At 46.7% G+C, this 18779-nt stretch overlaps 1 protein-coding gene across 14 annotated transcripts in view; it reads right to left on the reverse strand.

The window, feature by feature from the left end:
• The window catches only part of SIPA1L3 (signal induced proliferation associated 1 like 3), a 237344-nt gene that overhangs the window by 216852 nt on the left and 1713 nt on the right, over positions 1-18779 (reverse strand). Inside the window, exon 2 of one of the 14 annotated variants that reach the window (XM_067719500.1) lies at positions 6230-6333. The exons of the other annotated variants lie outside the window; for them this stretch is intronic. The gene's annotated coding sequence lies outside the window, so the exon portion shown is untranslated. The remainder of the gene's footprint in view (positions 1-6229; positions 6334-18779) is intronic. 14 annotated transcript variants of the gene reach the window in all.

Below are 18779 nucleotides of genomic sequence, written 5' to 3' on the forward strand. Positions count from 1 at the left end.
CCTGAGTCCCTGATTAGAGTGCAGCCCTGGCCTCCTTATCACTGGGCTCCTTTATGTGAGAGAGAAATAAATAAATAATTCTGTTATATACAGTTGAACCTAATCCTGATACACCTGGAATTACAAAGCTATGTTACAGTGGGTGGAACAAGTATAGTCATATATCTATACAAATGTATAAAAATGCCCATAATTTGAGAACCGTTCCAGAGACAGTCACTGTGAGCTGGAGTACACAAAGAGGTATCATGGAGTTGGGGAGAGAGAGAACAAGCAGAGACAACCAAGGAAACGGGGACATGAGAATCATAAAACTTTCATTAGGTTAAATAGGCTGCAGCCCCAGGATGAGTAACCAGACTATATAAAGAACACTTACAAACCAATAAGAAAAAGAAAAAGAAGCAAAAAGCATGAACAGCCTATATCCAAAAGAAGAAACATAAATGAAAAGACTGCCTTACTAGTCTTCAGAAGAATACAAATTAAAACCACAATGAGATTTCATTTCATATCCATCAGACTGACAAAAATAAAAAAAGCTTTTACAAAACCAAGTGTAACAGGATACAGAACAACAGGAACTCTTATACATCCTCAGAGGGAATGTTTAGAGAACAGTTTGATGATATTTGGCAAAGTTAAAGATGTTCATATCCTACACCCACCAATCTTGTGCCTAGTACATACCTCAAAGAAATTCTTGTCTGTGCACATCAGAAAATGTGTGTAACAACATTCACAGTAGCCCATGAATAGCAAAAAAATCTGGAAACTATTGAAATATGCATTGTCATGGAAATGACTTAAACAAAGATGTGGTATAGTCAGCCAGTGGAATATTACATAGCAGTAAAAAATGAAATACCACTATAGCAAACGGTCTGGATCAATCACAGTATTAACTGAAAAATGCAAGTCCCAGAAGACTACAATATCATTTGTAGAAGTTCAAAAATAATTATTTTAAGACAAAGAATGATAAAAAATTCAAGATGGTGGTCACCCCTGGGAGAGCAGACTGGGGATTGAATGGGAAATAACACAGTATAAGTTACTGGTAGGTAATGTTCTAGTTCTTGGGCAGGTAGTAGGTTAAAGGCTATTCACTGTAATAGACATTTTTGTACAGACTAAAAACACCATTGTACCATGCACCAAGGATCATGATTAATCTGATTCTGTGTGCCCAAAGGCCGTCTTTAAAAAACGGAATGCATTTACAAAGAGGTGAGAAGAACATACACCAGGTTACTGACAGATAAGACCAATGAGGCAGGACGCAGGACTGAGGGATGGAGTAGTAAATGGTTTCTATCTCATGTTTTGTTCTGTTGTCACTTACATATTCTTTCAAGAAGAATCGTTTCTCGTAATAAACAAACGAAAGCAGTAGAGCGCGGTGGTTCAGCACACACTCTTGAGCCTGACCACCAGAGACTGCATGTCGACTCTACTACTCCTTAGCCGTATGGCAGGTTATTTAATTTCTCTGTACCTCTGTTTCTGCTTCTGAAAAGGGGGTGATGATAACAGTGCCTACTTCACTGGGCCATTAGATTAAATGAGTTGGTTCATAGTTCCTCTTCACAAATTAAACCCTTAATGAGATTGGCTATTATGATATTTAGTCAACTCCAAACATCTACATGGGAGACAAGAGCTAAGCAAGTATCTGGTCCAGACCAGCAAATGATCCTGGTCAGTTTTAGCCCCAGATGTGTCCACTTCTCCGATCCTTGTAGCCTCTGTAAGAAGCCCAGTGCCTCGCCCATTCCAGGTACTTACTAAACGGTTGATAAACGAATGCACGCTGCCTCAGTTTACCCATCATGTCTTTGGCTGTCTGAACACACCACTCCTAGATGCCTACCCAGCATGTCCTTTCTCCCCGCTGCTTCCTTAACTGCCCCTCTGTCAGGGGTGGTAATAAGCACAGCTTAAAACTTGCATTTCCGAGACCTCCTTTCGGCAAGGGGTGGTCTTGTCACAAAGTTCTAGCCAAAGAGACGGAAGCAAAAGTCTGCTAAGGATTTCAGGGAAGGCTTTGGTTTCCTGACAGAGGTGCTATCTCTTTTCCTCAGAACTTTGCTTCTTTCTGCCTGTAGTAGGATGTGGGGCTGGAGATGGGCGCCGCCTTCTTATCCCTACTAGGCTAAGGGCAGCAATGCAGATAAACAGGAACCTGGGGCACTGGAGATGCTAAACTGCAGCACCACCTGGTCCTGATGACCTCTGCACTTCTCCTTATGTGAGAAAACAAAGGCTGTGCTGGTCTCCAAAGAGGGGCCCCAATAGGCCCCACCTTCCAGAATTCAAGTCTTGCGTCTTCCTTCCCACGCTGAATCTGGGCTGATGCTGGACCTACACCATAAGAAGGTATAGGAAGCCCTGGGCTGCCACGTTCTAAATCCAGCTACTGGCTGGCGAGACCATGTGGAAGGAGAGGTTCTGAGACTAGAGAGAGGGGTCAAGCCATCTCCAAGGTGCCATGTGAGTAAAACCATCTTGAGCATATTCCAGCCCATCCATCTTCTGACTCTAGCCACACGAGAGACCCCAATCAAAACCAGCAGAAGAGGGACTTCCCCAGTGGTCCAGTGGCTAAGACTCCGCACTCCCAAAGCAGGGGGTCCAGGTTCGATCACCTGGTCGGGGAACTGGATCCCGCATGCATGCCGCAACTAAGAGAGTCCGCATGCCGCAAGTGAAAAGCCTGCACGCCTCAACTAAAGATCCCACATGCCGCAACTGAGACCCAGGGCAGCCAAATAAATAAATAAACACTGGAAAAAAAAAAAAAAAACCCAGCAGAAGACCCATCGAGCCTCAGTCAATCAGAGATTCATGAGAAATAATAAACTGCTGTCATTTTAAGGCATTAAGTTTGGGGTCGCTTGTTATACAGCAGCAGAGAACTGAAACAGACCTCTAAGTGGGTACGCCACTGCACAAGTTCCAGGAAGCCAAATATATTTCTTAACTAAAGTACCACCTAAAAAAGAAACTTGCCAATAGATCACAAACTCCTCTCGTGCGTTTTGATTTCCAACAAAGATTGTTAATAGGAAAAAACTTGAAGTTTTCTCTCTCTTATTTGGCAATAAGTACTCATTAAGCACAACTAATCTATATTAAGCATGAGGAATCTATTAATCACTTTTGTAATTAAAAAGCATTTAAAGTTGATGGTTCAGGGACTTCCCTGGTGGCGCAGTGGATAAGACTCCGCACTCCCAACGCAGGGGGTCCGGGTTCGATCCCTGGTCAGGGAACTAGATCCCACATGCATGCCGTGACTAAGAGTTCACGTGCCACAACTAAGGAGCCCGCATGCCGCAACTAAGGAGCCCACGTGCTGCAAATAAGGAGCTGGCAAGCCACAACTAAGGAGCCCTGGAGCTGCAACTAAGTAGCCCACGTGCTACAACTAAGGAGCTGGCAAGCCGCAACTAAGGAGCCCGCCTGCCACAAATAAGACCCCATGCAACCAAATAGATAAAATAAAATAATAAAGTACGTGGTTCAACATTGTGCTGGACCTGGTGAGAACCCTCAGAAAATACATCTCCTATCTGGGCAAGAGGCCTCATTATACTAATGCTACTTCCTATTCATTCTCAAAGGCTTAGAGCTTAACAAAGTGGCTAAGCAGGCTGGATGTCTGCAATCTAATTTTTAAAAGCTATCAATAAAAATAATAATTTGGAGGGAAAAAAACAACTAGAAACAAAGGGAATGCACATTAGTAACAGCCAGGTCAAAGAAATTATAGTACACCCACACCTCCATGTGTTACACAGTCCTTAAAAAGAGCAAATTCGAGTATTACCCTGAGAACCTGGAGGCATTTCCACACAGTACTGCCATGTAAGAAAAGCAAAATGTGGGAAATTGACAGCAATATTATCCCTTATAGGATAATATTTCCCCCATAGGATTATATAACCATGGAAAATTATGTGGAAAGACACATACAGTACCTGATTGTTCCCATGGGTGAAGGATTGTGGGAGGATGCTTGACATGGGGGTGGGGTAGAGAGGAGCCCACAAAAAAGGGACCGGAAAAAATTTTAAAGGGCTTGAAACCAATTCATAAAAATAATTATTATCCCCATTTAGTGAGTGCTCAATGCACTAGACGCACTGCTAACTAGGTCACCCCATCTCACTTTTAACTTCTCATTTAAGGCGGGTACTATTAATTATTCCCATTTTCCAGATAAGGAAACCGAGGTTTAGTGAAGATAAGTGCTATGCCTAGAGCTCGGGCAGTGCTGGGACTTGAACATTATGTGCAAGAGGGTCCCCGACACAACTCCAAAACCACTGCACTTGGAGCTCAAAGGACACAGTCAGATGTTGTAGGCGCTGCTTCTCTGACACTCTGCACATTCTTCTAGCAGCAGCAGGCACTGAGGTGTGCTGATGTGCGTGAAGGCAGCACACACCTCAGTCCCTCAGTACCTCATGCTGTTGGGAGAAACCCGAGAGGGCTGCTGAGCTCGCTCCGTGGAGCTTTGGGAAGCCCTGCCCAAGATATTTTTACAGAATCGATTGCTGACACCGGGAGGAAACAGATGAGGAGGTGTCAGCTATTACACAGACTCTTGGAGGTTCACCATTTAGTTAAAACCTGTTCAGCCCCAGAGCAAGAATTATTGCCTTTTAAAGCAGGGGAGACCGATAAACTCTGCCTGGACAGTTAATTCTTATTTCCAAGGCATTCCCTGACCCCCACTACTGCAGGAACACCCAAGAGGGCCTGATGATAAAGCCGGCTTTCCATATACACGGGTGTGTGTGTGTGTGTGTGTGTGTGTGTGTGTGGTGTCTTTGATAAAGCCTTCCTCACCTGAACTAACCTGCACACATCCTCTGCACTCACTAGGGCCAAGGCCGTCTTTTCCATGCCACATGCACCCATGCCACTGCCAGGGCCCAGGCTGCACAGACGGGAGGGGCTGAGAGACGGGAAGTCAGAGGGCCGGACACTGCAGGGAGGCCAGAGGACCGCTGGGTGACCAAGGTGGGGTGTGTGTGCACACTACCGCCCCACCCTCAGTTGCAGATCTGAGGATGTGTTGACTTTCTCCTCAAAACCCAGATAGGAACAGCCACCTTTGCTCGGACACCATCATAAATTCACTCATAAAACTGTTTATCCCACACCTACCACATGTCAGGAACTGTTCTACAAGGAGAGACAGAAGTACCTGTGCTTTCCTGGAGCCTACAGTGGGGGAGGAGGGGATAATAAACATATCAAGTGGTCATGCCATGAAGAAAACTAAAGCAGAGTAAAGGGCCAGAGTGTGATGGAGAAGGTGCTGTTTAACGAGAAGAGAGGCCTCACTGAGAAGGTGACATTTGAGCAGAGACCCGAAGCGGGTGGGAGCTTTGGGGATACCAAGGAAGTGTTCCAGGCAGAGGGAACAGCCAGGGCAAAGGCCCTCAGGCAGGAACAGCAGGAGGCCAGTGTAGCTGGAGTACAGCCAGCAGCAGTTGAGAAGTCAGAGACAAGGTCAGACAGGGAATTTGGGGGGCTGGGGGCGGGAATAGCTGACACTGTGCACCACTCTGTGCCCAGGCTGTGAGCACTTTACATAGGTGATTCATTGGAAAGGTGAGTGGGTACTGCTACTTCTCACTTCATCGGATGAGGAAACTGAGAGGGAAAGGAACTCTCCTGAGACCACACAGCTCATCTGTACCAGGCTGGGATGCCCCACTGGTACATAAGTCTGCATCCCCTAGGAGCTCAACATTCACGATGCCTTCTCCAGGGAGAAATGTCCCCCATTTCCTTCTCACTCCCTCAACGCTCCGTCCACCCTTTCTTCACAGTTAGCAGCAGACAGGTAAACATTTCATGGGAGAGGAGGGAAAAAGAAAACCAAAAAACCACGGGTCTAATTCCCGAAAGGAGAAAACACACTATTAACTTCCTCTCCTCTACAAGTCACTACCAAACTTAACAAACACCACTCACCTGAAAGATGTCCCGAGCACAGCCTGGATCACAAAGTAGGCAAGCAGGTGACTATGAGGGGAGCTCCAGGCTCTCGGCTCCAGTCCCGTCCAGGCCAAGGCCACCTGCCTGCGCTCAGCAGGCCGTCCCGCCCTCGCCCTCCCCGTTGGGTGGGTGGTGCCTCCCCCAAGCCCGCTCTGGGTGTCTGGAATGCGGAAGCGGGAACCTGCCGTGCCGGCTTCTAACAGCGACTTACTCAACAGCCGCGAGAACAACACGCCAGCCACCGGAGTTCCCCGAGAGATGGCTGGTCTCTGCGAACAGGCGAGTTCCCAAAGCGGGCTGTTTTGCCAAGGGTCCCTGTGCGGGCGGGAAATAAAAGGACTCCTTACTCATCAGGCACGTGGTCTGAGGAGCCTGAATGGGCTTAAGTGAAAGCTCAAGGTAACAAAGGCGGCTGGTCGGTTACCTTGGATCCAGGAACGGGCCACCTGTTCGCTGACGGAGCCGGGGCTGGATCGGCGCCCACGGCATCCCCTGCCCTGGGCTTGCCCGCTTCATTCACAGCCGCACAAACCAAAGATGGGCTCCTTTCCCCGTGCAGATGGGGGAGCTAGCTCGCAGGGGCAGCGTCGCTTAAGGAGTAAGCACTGCTGTTGGACTCCTCCAGCCAGCTTGGGAAGCACAACGGAACGGTTCTACCTAAAATAACAGCCCCCAGAACCCCAACCCCCTCCCCGCACCCTGCCACCCACGCTCACTCTGCACAAACACTGTTCTGAGCACCTCACGTGAATTACCTCCCCCAACCCTCACAGCCACCCTCTAAGTCAGCACTATTAGCATTCCTATTTTACATAAGAGAAAGTTCAAGAACAGAGAAGTCACAGGCTAAAGGTCACCCAGCAAGAAAGTGGTGGGGCAGAGGGTTAAGCCAAGCAGAGCAACTCTGGGTTTCCAGTTGTTAACCGCTGCACTACATCTCCTCTCAAGAGGAAAGACAGGTCCCCCAACTGGGCCTCAGTTTCCTCATCCGTAAAATGGGGTGAGCGTGGGGTATCAGTGAGAGCTTAGAGTGAGCGCTTAGCCCTAACGCACAAAAATGCTCAATAAATACCAGCTGCAGTTATCACATGCTGCCCTCAGATTCAATCAGGTTCGGCTTTTATCTTCAAAACGGGGTAATTATAGTCACGGAGTTTAAATTCTGGGCAGCTGAAGGGAATGAAAAAAAAAAACAAAAAACCGACCCTTACTGCCCTTCCTTTCGTCCACAGAAAAAATATACAAAACATCTACTCTGAGTCCTGCACTAGGACACAGTGATAAACAAAAACCACATAAACCCTGCCCTCAGGGGGCTAACAATTCCCTGTGAGTAAACTGGCACAAAATATTGAAAGAACAACAGATACAGCACGTGTACTGAGTGGTCACTGTGGGCCCGGCGCTGCAGTGCTCTAAATGCTTTACGTGCCTGAATGCACTGAACTCTCTCAACAACCTAGGAGGACAGTACCATTACCACCTTAAAGATATGGAAACTGAGGCATTGCAAGGCTAGTGGCTTGCCCAAGGTCACATGGGAGCCTGAGATGGAACCAGGACTTACGCCCAAGTAGTCTGGCTCCACAACCTGCGCTTCATTCCTCAGTCCCTCGGCAGTCCTACAAGGCAACGGCTTTACACTGGGTCCATAAGCAGTAGCAACAGGCACCCACAGGAAATGTCAGTCTGCAAAATGAACGGTCACTTTCACGTGTTGTTGGGAGGAGAGGGTGGGATTATTAAATTATAACTGTTCAATTAATGTCACATTTAATATGTTAATAGCAGGGGCCACATTCTTTTTTAATTCCAAGAAAAAAATTTTTTTTGCCATTTTTAAAATTTTTATTTCACTTTTTTATACAGCAGGTTCTTATTAGTTATCTATTTTATACATATTAGTGTATATATGTCAATCTCAATCTCCCAATTCATCCCACCACCACCACCACCCCTGCCACTTTTCCCCCTTAGTATCCATACGTTTGTTCTCTACATCTGTGTCTCTATTTCTGCCTTGCAAACTGGTTCATCTGTACCATTTTTCTAGATTCCACATATATGCGTTAATATACAATATTTGTTTTTCTCTTTCTGACTTCACTTTGTATGAGAGTCTCTAGGCCCATCCATGTCTCTACAAATGACCCAATTTCGTTCCTTTTTATGGCTGAGTAATATTCCATTGTATATATGTACCACATCTTCTTTATCCATTTGTCTGTCGATGGGCATTTAGGTTGCTTCCATGACCTGGCTATTGTAAACAGTGCTGCAATGAACATTGAGGTAGATGTGTCTTTTTGAATTATGGTTTTCTCTGGGTATATGCCCAGAGGGGCCACATTCTTTTTTTTTTTTTTTTTTGTGGTACGCAGACCTCTCACTGTCTTGGCCTCTCCCGTTGGGGAGCACAGGCTCCGGACGCACAGGCTCAGAGGCCATGGCTCACGGGCCCAGCCGCTCCACGGCATGTGGGATCTTCCTGGACCGGGGCACAAACCCGTGTCCCTTGCATCGGCAGGCGGACTCTCAACCACTGCGCCACCAGGGAAGCCCTATATACACATTCTTGAAGGTAGAAATGATTAGAGAACAAAAAGCTATGTCCTGAATCAGGTAATTACAAAATGAAGTTGGTAAGGACAATGGCACAAAAACATATAGGTACTATGCTGCCACTTTGTTTCCCTAACTTCTGTAGCAGATCCAATTGTTTGCCTACCCAATATCCATACCCCTCTCCCAGTCTTTTCCTAAATAGTACTCCAATTTTATTCCTGTAGCAGCACTCTTCCCGGCAGTCCTGTGCTTCAGGTGAGGATGGTTTTAGCCCCAGCGGGGACAGTAAATCCTGATTGGCCCTCGCCTGTGATTTGCCCAAGCATGGTCATGTGTCACAATGCTCGCCAATGAGATATGAGGGGAATCTGGGAGGCGGGGCGTCTTTGAAAGGTTTCCATGCTCCTAAGAGAGACACAGTGAGAGATGCCCTCTTTCTGCTGCTGGATATAGCCTTGTCAGGGTGTGAGGACCGGAGCTGTGACAGTCATCCTCTGGCCACGAGGACATCCTGAGGACACAGAAGACACGCCAAGGATGGTAGAGAGGGCTGGGCTTCTTACAGGCATTGTGGAAGTGCTTAATTATTCTACCCTGGTACTGCCTATCTATGGGCTTGTTACAGATCGTAAACTCCTGATTTCAGGCCAGTTTCACTTGGGCTTCCTAATTATAGTAGATCAGTTCTCAAAATGTGCTCCCAGGCCCAGGAGCACCAGTATCACCGGGGGACTTGTTAGAAATGCAAATTCTCAAGCCAGACCTACTGAATCAGAGACACTGGGTGGGGCCCGGCAATGTGTTTTAACAAGCCCTCCAGGGGACTCCAGAGCCTGCTCAGGATTGAGTAGCACAAAGTGATAAAATGTTGAGAGTGTGGCCTCTGGAGTCAGGTTCCTGGGATCCAAATCCTGTCACCACCACTGTCTAGCTGTTGGGCAAGTTATTTAAATTTAGTTGCCTCATCTGCAAAAGGGGAGTAATAAACATACTTACAGCGTTGTTGGGAGGCTTAAATGAGTCACTTTGTGGGACGCGCCGAGCACAGTGCTTAGCATACAGCAGACACTGTATAAATGACCTATTTGCTGCTGCTGTTGTTACTATTAACTATCGTTTGCAGCCAAAGGCATACCAACTGACACAACTTTCTCAATAACTCAATCAACCCTGCAACATGGCCCATCTCAGAGAAAAGACAAGGCTGCGCTAGATGCAAACCCGACACCTCTCTGCCCTCGTGCCCTCCCACTCTATCCTCCTCCACTCTGCTCTTAGCCACTGTCTCAGGGCCTTTGCACTGGCTGCTCCCTCTGCCCAGAAACCTCCACTGCTCACACTGCCTCACCTCCTTTGGGCATGAACTCAAGCCACCTCCCAGGGAGGCCATCCCTGGCCACCCTGTCTAAAATTTAAACACCCTCCACCCTAATACCTCACATCCCCTTTCTTAATTTTTTCTGCTTAGCATTTATTACCATCTAACACAGTATACATCTTATCTGTCTACTGTCTGAATTCCCCACTTGAATGAGAGCCCCGGAAGGGGAGAAGCCATGTTTGCCTTGCTCACTGCTATAAACCTAGTACCTAGAAGAGCATTCAGCTGGGTGAATACCTGTTGAATGAGTAAGTTTAAAAGTCAGGGACTTCCCTGCTGGTCCAGTGGTTAAGAATCCGCTTTCCAATGCAGGGGACACAGGTTCGATCCTTGGTCGGGGAACTAAGATCCCACATGCCACGGGGCAACTAAGCCCACGCGCCGCAACTACTGAGCCCGGCTCTCTAGAGCCCATGCACCATAGCAAAGAGCCTGCACACCACGACAAAGACCCAGCGCAGCCAAAATAACATAAAAATAAATAAATAAATAAAAACTCAGAATTGGTGTCAGTGTTTGGGGTTTGCCACCCTCAGATCCAACATGTGCCAGGTCTATACTGGGAAACCCGGAAAAAGCAAGCTGCCTAAACTGGTGACAGTGATACTAATGTTCTCTCTATGCTGGACGCACCTCAGAGCCTGTGAAGGAAAAGTAAAGGCAGAACTGATGAAGGTGCTGGAGGCAGATGCTTGAGGGAGCCGGAGGGGCTGCAGGACTCCGCCTGCCTTCCTCCCCGCGTGGTATAAAGAGCTAAGCATCAGAACAAATGCCACCAGCCTCGGGCAGGATCAGTGCCGAGCTCCTGTTCACATCAACCATTGCTACCCATCTAGCAAGCAAACCTCGAGCAGAAACCCCCAAATGAGGGTGCCCTCTTTTCCTGCCACTTTCACACAAGGGTTTCTGCCCCGCACTGACTTGCTGTTCAGTTAGAGACCCCAAAAGAACAAATGCAACAGGAGTCTCTGCTTGATGTGAAGTGGGGCGGAGTGAACGTTTGTTGTCAAGGAGTTTTATCTGCTGTCTTGATGAGAAATATCATCAGGTCCGCAGCACCGGCACATGCTGCATCTTGCAGCTTTGTCTAAAGTCAAAAGTCAGAACTGAAAGGGGGCACTTTCCCTGCCTCCCGCTGCAGGGCTGGAGGCAAACCAAATGCTGGATTCTGGTTCCATGTGGGGCCCTGACAAAGACACATCAGAGGAAGGATCTGTGCACGGCTGTCCTGAGGGGAGGATGGGAGGAGGATCTGAGGCCTCCTGCTGGAACACGTCTTTGGAAAAAATGTGGGAGGCGCCCCACGGTCAGGTGCTGGAGGGAACCAGATCTCAGGGAAGAGGGACTTCTGCAAACTGACTCAGAGAACGAGCACCCTCGTGGTCAGTGCTCAGAGCAGCTGGGGAAGCGTGTAGCCTCTGCAGGCTCGCTGATGCCCTCGCTGTGGCCGGATGCTGCTTTACCAAAGGGGTTTCCAAAGCTCTGAGCCAAGTATTGACTCGTATGATGAAAAGAAAAAACAAAATTCCTTTTTATTATATAAGTGAACTGGGCAGAGGCAGGGAATTCCTCCATACTACACTCGAGCTTGAAACACACAAACGCTGAGTGAAATTTGTTATACTTGCTTCTAACTTTTCATGGTGAGATGTTTCAAGCACACAAAGGTGAAAAGAAGAGTATAATAAACCTCCTCCATCCAGCTTCAACAGAATCACCTCATGGCCAATCTTTCTTTATCTCTTCACTCGTCCATACACTTGGCCCCCTCCACTCCCTGCCCATCCATATTATTTTGAAGCAAATCTCAGATGTCTTTAACAGTTCATAGGTATTTCAGAATATAAGTCTTGGCTTCCCTGGTGGCGAAGTGGTTAAGAATCCGCCTGCCAATGCAGGGGACACGGGCTCGAGCCCTGGTCTGGGAAGATCCCACATGCTGCAGCGCAACTAAGCCTGTGCACCACAACTACTGAGCCTGCACTCTAGAGCCCGCGAGCCACAACTACTGAGCCTGTGTGCCACAACCACCAAAGCCCGTGCACCTAGAGCTCGTGCTCCACAACAAGAGAAGCCACCGCAATGAGAAGCCCGTGCGCCACAACAAAGACGCAACACAGCCAAAAATAAAATAAGTAAACTTATAAAAAAAAGAATATAAGTCTTAAAGATAAGGACTTTTTCTTAAGCAGAACCACAGTATCATTATCACACCTAAAAAATTAACAAGAATTCCTTAATAATGTCAAATATCCAGTGCGTTTTTGTTATTTAAAAGGGTGACTTCCCTGGTAGTCCAGGGGTTAAGACTCTGCGCTTCCAAGGCAGCAGGGTGCAGGTTCAATCCCTGGTCAGGGAACTAAGACCCCACATGTCACACAACACAGCCAAAAAAAATTAAAAATAAAAAAATAAAGAAAGGGGAAGTGCAGGTTCCAAAATCACAGAAAAACCCCACAACCAGAGTGATGGTCAAGCCTCCAGGCCCAAAGGGGCCTGAGACTTGCTGCGGGGCTACCTGGACCAGGAGATCAGAGACCACACGTGGAATAGAGAGGCTGCAACTAGTCAGTGTGGTCTTGCTTGACCACCCCATTTGGTTGTCTGTCGTCCACGGAGAGGCCGCAGAATGAGCGTTTAAGAGCCTGGACTTGGCCTGGATTTGAATCCTGACTTTGACACTCACCAGCTTTGTGATTTGCACTTCTCAAGATCTGAGTTTCTTTACGTAGGAAATGTGAATAACAAGAGTACCTACACCATGGAGTAGTTTTGAGGATTAAGTGAGCTATTACATGAAAAGCACTCGGAGCAGTGCCTTGTACACAGTAAGAGCTCAATGAATGCTGGGTCGTATTAATAATTCAGCCAACAGACATTCAGTGAGCATCTTTTACATGCCAGGCACTGTCCAGCAGTAGGAGATAAGGGTGGTTACGAGGTTAAAGCTCTCATGAATTACCACCTGGAAACAGGGGCTGGCACGAGGTCAACCACCTGAGGACATGAACAGACTCAGAATCTCCAGCACCTGCCTTGTCTGAGTAGGAGAAACAAGCACTCCTTGCTCCTGAGATGGGGAGCCCTGAACCAAGAGAGTAATTAAAGGTCTAGAACAATGACTCCCATAGATGAAAGAGTCCCCTTCCTGCTATCCCCCAACCCAGCAATGCCTCTGGATCACAGCAAGGGCAAGATTCACACACTGGGTAAACTCTGCTATCGCTGAGCTCACAGGAAAAGGCCACACAGCTCCCACAGGAGGCAGACAAAAGAGAAGAGACGCTTCACACCCAAATAAGCTGCTTGCTCAGAATGGGCTTTCAGTAGGCTGCGTCCTTTTCTCGTTTCCTTCACTCACCCTGCCCACCGTCCTCAGTGCCCAAAGACCCTTCTCCTTCCCGGGAAGCAAAGACCTGTTCCCAGGAAACCTCGAGATCATCGTAAGGAGGGGATCAGCCAGTCACTCAGGTCTAAACCAGCACTCCAGCACCAATATAAATAAAACTCGAGGATCGATGCTGACAAGCTCCGGGAATACATTTTGTGTGATGAGTCCTTCCTATGGTTTTTGTGGCTCAAAGCTCAGACCCCATCCCTCAAACCCTCAAACAAACACGAACACAACATATACAACAGAGACTGAAGAGATTTAAGGGTACGCACCTGAGTTCAAATTCTGCCTCCATCACTTCCTAACCGTGAGCAAGTGGCCTCTCGTTGCCAGACCTCAGCTTCTTCATCTGTAGAGCGGGGATGATTAGAGTCCCTGCCACCTCACAACACAGGTCACACACGCCAAGCACACTGCCAGGCCCAGAAGGTGCCTTTGATGATGACAGCTGTGAGTTTAGCGACCCCTGCCTATGATAAATATGCTTTTCATCATTCATCTGCCCTTATTCACCAAGATAAAACAGGGATGGCATCTTTGACCTATCACCTAGGGTATGAGTCTCATACCCTAAGTCCACACTGTCCAATACCTGTGGCTACTGAGCACTTGAGATGTGGCCAGTACAAATGGAGATGCTGAAGGTGTAAAATACACATTGTATTTTGAAGACTTAATGTGAAAAAAAAAGAATGTAAAGTATCTCAATAATTTTTATACTGACTACGTGTTGAAATGATGGGGTTTTTTTGTTTTTTTGGCCACGCCACACCGATCTTAGTTCCCTGACCAGGTATCGAACCCATGACTTCTGCACTGGAAGCACAGTCTTAACCACTGGACCACCAGGGAAGTCCAAAATGATACTATTTTGGATTAAATAAAATATAGTATTAAAATCAATTTCCTGTTTCTTTTTACTCTTTTAAATGTGATTCCCCATAAAATCTTAAATTATGTATATGGCTCACATTGGTGGCTCGCATTATATTTCTAATGGACAGTACTGGTGCAGACCCTTGAGAACCAGAGTCTTCTTATTTGACTTCATACCGTCAGTGTCTAGCACGGTGCCCGGCACATAGGCTGGGTAGAAAAAAATGTTTCACAGATGGCTGGATGAAAGATGCTCTCCATACTTTTCCTGGTCTTAAAAGCAACCACTGCCATCCTCACATCTAACCAGGCCTGCCCTTCATTCAAAATACTGCACAGCCCTTAAGGTCAAAGCTACACCAAATCAAAATGGACATAGTCATGGTGGCTGGAACAGGGTCCCAGAGCCCCTGCAGGGCCAGGCATCACCACCTTAATTACTGGACTGTATTTTAATACTTTAACAGTCCATAAGGCTGGTCTGGTGCTTAGAAATACTCTTTCCCTGGCTGGCCCAAGTCCTCTTGCAAAGCTCACCCAAATGGGACACCGCCTTGTTCATGCTCCTTCCACACCACACCTCATTTCTTGCTAACTTGCGTCTGGTGTGGCAGCCACGCAGTCAACCTTGTTTTATTTGAGGACAGGCTCTGCTCAAGGGCCTTCAGTTTTGAAACAACCAATTAAACATCCCAACAGAAACTGACCCCATCGTGTCTCACTGTCAGTGGAAACGATGCCACATCCCCAGACCACTCCTGCTGCCACATGAATGAGGTACTAAATATAGTCCACAGTGCTTTGCATGTCAAACGACATGGAAGGGAAATGCTGCATCTACTTCTTAAACTTGCCTCAGCCTGCTAAGGAGGGCCTGGGAAGAGGAGTTTGGCATATGGGGAAGAGCCTGGACCCTGGAGTCAGCTTCCTCGTCTGTAAAGTGAGTTACCTATCCCGGACTCTTGTGAGGATTAACTGAGGAAAAGTGTGAAATGCTTAGAAGAACACCAAGTACAGAGTAAAGTACTAGGAAATGTTAGCTGCTATTATCATCATCATTATTATTTTACAAAAATTAAAGTAGTGTGAACTCAAACAATGGGAATTCACTCTTCTCCAGCCACGATACTGTTTTTGTAGCACTCATTCTCACATCTGAGCCTTTGCACTTGCTGTTCTCTCTGCCTGGAAATGGTCTTTCCACCCAGCTCCTGGCACAGCTGGTGCCTCTTCTCACGTGACTCCCCTTCAGAAAGGCCTGGGAGGCCTTCCCGGGCCACACAAGCTAAAGTAACCATCCCTGGGACTTCCCTGGTGGTCCAGTGGTAAAGGATCTGCCTTCCAATGCAGGGGTCTCGGGTTCGATCCCTGGTCGGGGAACTAAGATCCCACATGCTGTGGGGCAACTAAGCCCGCGCACTGCAACTACTGAGCTCACGTGCCTCAACTAGGGAGTCTGTGTGCCGCAACGAAGAGCCCGCGTGCTGCAACGAAGACCAGATGCAGCCATAAAAATAAGTAAATAAAATATAAACATTAAAAAAATTTGAAGAGGAAAGCATGCTTCATTAAAAAAAAAAAATCCCTTCCCCACCGCCAGTCTGCCCCAACCCCTCTCTCCATACCCCCCACCCTGTTATTTCCTCCATCTGAAATTAAAACCACCGGAAGTTTCCTTGTTTATTGTGTGTCCCCTCAGCTAGAATGTAAACCCTAGGAGAGCAAGGATCTTGTCTGTCTTGTTCACTATCCAGAGTTTATGCTTTTAGCCACTACACTACACTGACTATGTACCAGAATGCTTACTGGATGTGTGTTTGTGAATGTAAAAGAAATCCCAGAAAGAACTTAAATGTCCAGCAATAGGGAGACGGTGGTGTGGAGCATGGTCTGTCCACACTGAAGAATGCGTGTCTAGCTGTTAAAAAGAATGAGTCAGGGACTTCCCTGGCGGTCCAGTGGCTTAGATGCCACACTCCCAATGTAGGGGGCCCGGGTTCGATCCCTGGTTGGGGAACTAGATCCCACATGCTGCAACTAAGAGTTCTCATGTCGCAACTAAAAGATTCCGCACGCCGCAACTAAAGATCCCGCATGCTGCAACTAAGACCCGGTGCAGCCAAATAAATAAATAATATTTAAAAAAAAAAAAAGAATGATTCAGATATGTAATGACTTGAAGAGATAGGCCCTATCAAATATTTTAAAAATCAAGTTACAAATATGTGTGTCTTGATCCCTCCTTTTTTGGGGAGTGGTGAGGGAGAAGGAAGAAAACAGTCAATATTTGCATACATACATCCATATAAGTATAGAAAGAGGTAAGTGAGAGCATCTACCCGAATTTCCAAGGGCAGAGAATCTACTTTGTTCTCTCAGACATCTCCAAAACCTGACACTGGATACTCAGTAAATACTCACTGTCTGAATAAATGGTTGTCTTCGGGGGATGGGATTTTGGAGTGGAGGGTGGCACCTATCGTCTTCTTTACGTATCTCTGTATTGACATGTTACTATGAGCATGTATATCTCAGCATAACTTTTGAAAAGCCAAATTCAACCAATTCACACACACACACACAAATTAAAGCCATGACCAGAGCAGTTCTAAGAAACAGCAGTGTCAGTCTTAAAGAAAGCACAAATGCACAAACTGGTCCAATAGCATCTGATTCTAACAGCTAAAAACAAACCCTTTACTTTAGAGGAAATGACTGTTCAATTCTTTTATTAAAACATACATTTAATTTAGATTTGGGGAATTAAACACATAACAAGGTTAAGCTGTTATCATAACCTGTGTCATTTTTTTACACCGAAGTTTGAAATATAACCGCAAAATACCTTTTACAGGGAAAAAAAGGCACCAATCACTGCACGTTCTAAATTCCATTTTTGATTTACCGCCTAACAACTGCAATGTCTGAAAAACAGGCTCATGTTTAACTCTGACCATTCCACACAGACTGCTAAAAAACCCACATGCTGTTGTCACTAACAATTAAGACCAAGATTTTTTTAAGCCATTGCTTTATTTCCTCAGATTTAAAAAAGCACTTAGGGGGAATTCCCTGGCAGTCCAGGTTAGGACTCGGTGCTTTCACTGCCCAGGCCCTGGTTCGATCCCTGGTTGGGGAACTATGATCCTGGCAAGCCCTGTGGTGCGGCCATAAATGATTAATTAACTTAATAAATAAATAAATAATAAAAAAGCACTTAGGCAAATTTAGTGGTCAGCACAAATTTGAGACCACCGGTTCCCATCTCCAAGTGAAATTACAATGAAAGATCTGACAACAGACTCACCCTAAACGGAGAGCTAATGAATTTCCCTGCCCAGCCTCTTCCCTGGTATGTATGCTACCTCCCAAAATGCCCAGGATGGCCCTTCCCACAGAGGATATTCTAAGCCGCTGACACGGTGTAACTTTTCAGAAAGAAATTCAGCAACTCAGCCGAGCTTTGCCAGGCTAAAACTGTAGAAATGGGCCCCCTGAAAGCCAGGGCTTTACTCCCGACTTGTGGCCATTGCAATCTGGCCAAGTCCATTGTGCCTTCTCGGCACCCTATGAATACAATGTTTCACATACATCAATCCTTGGTGACTTGAAAGAAACAACTCAACGTTGTTGGAAAAGTCCATATTCAGTGGCCAAGGGAGAATTTCAGTGCCCACAAGATGGGAGATCAAGAAGGGCCAATGAAATGGTTGCTATGAAATAAGACAGCTCCATCCTTCTTGCCAATCAATTAGACCCGGGAAGCCTGGGGGAGAAGAGCAACTCCCAAGTTTCTGGCTTGGCCCATTTGCCAAGATGGTGACTACTGGGTCTGAGAGGAAAAAGGAGTTTAGGTTGAACATTTTGAGTTCATGGTACCCAAGGGAACAGTCACCAGAGGACATCAAGGAGCACAGGCTCCACATCTGGAACTGGAGCTGAGGGTGCTAACAGGGCTTTGAGACAGAGTCAAGTGCTGGCAGCAGTGGTACAGTACATAAAGCCCTAGAGTGAATGTGTTGGCTTGCGGGGAGGAGTGTGTGAGAGCTGAGCAGGGGGCTGCTGAGAGAAAGTCAGTACCATTTCTTCTCAGGCCCTTATACTGCAGTATGTTCCACAATTTAACCTCTGGTGAATAAAAATTGGGGCGGTGGGGGGGGGGAGACATTAACCTTGTCCCTGCTCTGCCCTGTAAATACAAACATAAGCAGCAAAGACCTATCAAGAAAAACAAGACATGTTTGTTAAGTGCTTACTATGCACCTGGCCCTGTGCTGAACACTAAATATGAATTGTCTCCTAGGATCATCAAAACAACCCTAGCACAAATGTCCTATCACTACCATTTCACAGATGGGACATTGAGGCTGGGAGGGAACATGTGGGGTAGCTCAGAGCTGTCATGTCACATCCCACCATAGTCAGGCAGTCTCTGGGCCAGATGGAGAACATTGAAGAAGAACAATTATAATATATAAGAGCTGCTACTTAGTGAGAGATGGCTCTGGACTAGGAATACAATCTCAGCAAATCCTTACAACCCTC

Source organism: Pseudorca crassidens, chromosome 20, assembly GCF_039906515.1.
Source record: "Pseudorca crassidens isolate mPseCra1 chromosome 20, mPseCra1.hap1, whole genome shotgun sequence".
In the NCBI taxonomy this organism is placed as follows: domain Eukaryota; kingdom Metazoa; phylum Chordata; class Mammalia; order Artiodactyla; family Delphinidae; genus Pseudorca; species Pseudorca crassidens.